A 2,539-nucleotide genomic window follows, 5' to 3' on the forward strand; every position below is an offset into this window, starting at 1 on the left:
AACCTTCATACTGTTCCCCACAGTGGCTGTGCACTAAGTTGCTCAGTCATGTCCAACTCTTTGCGACCCCATGGACTGTAGCCCACCAGGCTCCTCTGTCCATGGGATTCTCCAGACAAGAATACTGGAGTGGGTTGCCATGCCCTCCTCCAGAAAATCATCCCGACCTGAGGACTGAATCCACATCTCTTGTGTAGCCTGCATTAGCAGGCAGGTTCTTTACCATTAGCATCACCTGGTACACAATGGCTGTACCAATTTACATTCCTGCCAACAGTGTAGGAAGGTTCCCTTCTCTCCCTACCCTCGCCAGCATTTGTTGTTTGTGGATTTTTTGATGATGATCCAGCAGCTCTTTAGGTGGTTCCAGAGTCAGCCCTAGAGGAAAAGAGTAAGTATCACCTGGCATTCTGTGGCATGTTCCTGTATGAACCACTTTCATTGTATGACGGAACACTCCTGGGCATTGCCCTCCCCATTAGAGTATTTCTTCATTGTCACCCAAGGCATAACGAGTGTTTCAGGTTCAAGGTTATTTTATGTCTCTCAGTCATAGGGGAAATCTCAAAGCCCAATAGCAAGCTGTGTGTGTGTGCTTAGAGACTCAGTCGTGTCCAAGTCTTTTAGTAATAATTTTCTCTCAAATGTGAATGTTCTGGTCCCAAATCCCAGAGGTTGCCACTAGGTGGCACTCACAGCCTTTTGCTATAAACTCCAGTCTACACTGCACATCGGACTTTGGAATTTCAAATTAACAACTTGTGTGGGCTCAGGCACTCTCACAGGTTCCCATTTAATGTTTCCAATCAATACTGGAGGAAGGGTAGATTTCCATGCCTTCTGTTTTACAATGCCGGTAGGGGAAGCCTTCCCCAGTCAGACACAGTATCCATCCTCATAATACATTCAGGTAAAGAAGACGCAACCACTTCATACAGTCTTGATGTGGGTTCAATCCCTGGGTCAGGAAGATTCCCCGGAGTAAGAAATGGCAACCCACTCCAGTATTCTTGCCTGGGGAAATCCCATGGACAGAGAAGCCTGGCAGGCTACAGTCCATGGGGTCACAGAGTCGGACACGACTGAGTGACTAAACAACAAAGTAGACGCAGCCACTTCATATAGTCTGTTCATACCTTCGATTTTCATCCAAACTTTCACCTTTACCCCATCTATCCTCCCAATTTAGCTATAGCACTGTTAGGACTTCACATACAGATTTTGGAATCACAGTGCATGCGGCTCCCATATCAAGGAGTCCCAGAAAAGTCTCTTCCCCATCCTCTGACCATTCTACGCCCTCAAGTTCATATGGCCTTGGGTCTCCAGCAGGGGTCAGTTCTTATCTTGATTATATTGCAGGGCCATTGCCCCAGATAATTGGAGGCCTCTAGCCATCTTTGTCTTCCAGCTTTAAAAATTCCTTCACAGAGGATAAATAAAGCAGACTTATTTAGGGCCCTTCACTATCAGAGCTTGTGTTCACTTCAGCAGCACATACACTAAAATTGGAATGATACAGAGAAGATTAGCATGGCCCCTTTGCAGGGATGATATGCAAATCTGTAAGGCGTTCCAAGTTTAAAAATATATATAACTTATATAACGTGTGCATATGTGTGTGTGTGCGCGCGCATGTGTGTGTGTGCGCGCGCGTGTGTGTGTGCGTGTGTGTTAAGTCACTTCAGTTGTGTCCAACTCTTTGTGACCCTATGGACTACAGCCAATCAGGCTCCTCTATCCACAGGATTCTCCAGGCAAGAATACTGGAGTGGGCTGCCATGCCATCCCTCCAGGGGATCTTCCCAACCCAGGGATTGAACCCACGTTTCTTATGTCTCCTGCATTGGCAGGTGGGTTCTTTACCACTAGTGCCACCTGGGAAGCCCATAATATAACGTATATAACATATACGTATCTTCACTGTGGTTCCAGTATCATTTCTCCCTTCGATAGTGGCCCTGATACTAGTGCCTGTAGCTCAGATCAGCTGTAATCCAAGCTTGGCCCAGTCTCAGGATCTGCAACACTCTTGCTTTCATTTTAGCAATTACAGATAATAACCAAGGCAGAGTCTATTTTTTGCTTATTTCTTGTTACTTTTGATTTCCTTATGCATCCAGTAAACCAACTCTGTGGGAATGGATTCTATCATTTCTAAATGCTATTACTGATTTTTTTAAATATATATTTAAATTTTTTACTTATTTATTTTTGGCTGCACTGGGTCTTTGTTGCTGTGCATGGGCTTTCTCTAGTTGAGGTGAGTGGGGCTATACTTTGTTGCAGTGTGTGGGCTTCTCCTTGCAGTGGCTTCTCTTGTTGTGGAGCACAGGCTCCAGGACTTGCATGCTCAGTAGTTAGGGCACATGGGCTCTAAACAGCTGGCTCAATTGTTGTGGAGCACAGGCTTAGCTGCCCCGAGGCATTTGAATACCAGACCATTTTACCTGCCTCCCCAGAAATCTGTATGCAGGTCAAGAAGCAACAGTTAGAACTGGACATGGAACAATGGACTGGTTCCAAACTGGGAAAGGAG

General features: G+C 45.7%; 1 non-coding gene across 1 annotated transcript; it reads left to right on the forward strand.

Annotated features, from left to right (window-relative positions):
* Nucleotides 1-1,478: 1,478 nt before the first annotated feature.
* On the forward strand, nt 1,479-1,585 carry LOC145511773 (U6 spliceosomal RNA). Its single transcript, XR_014058154.1, has one exon. It is a non-coding gene; the product is annotated as a U6 spliceosomal RNA (small nuclear RNA).
* Nucleotides 1,586-2,539: the final 954 nt, after the last annotated feature.

Source organism: Giraffa tippelskirchi, chromosome 6, assembly GCF_054371585.1.
Source record: "Giraffa tippelskirchi isolate mGirTip1 chromosome 6, T2T-mGirTip1v1.2.pri, whole genome shotgun sequence".
NCBI classification, from domain to species: domain Eukaryota; kingdom Metazoa; phylum Chordata; class Mammalia; order Artiodactyla; family Giraffidae; genus Giraffa; species Giraffa tippelskirchi.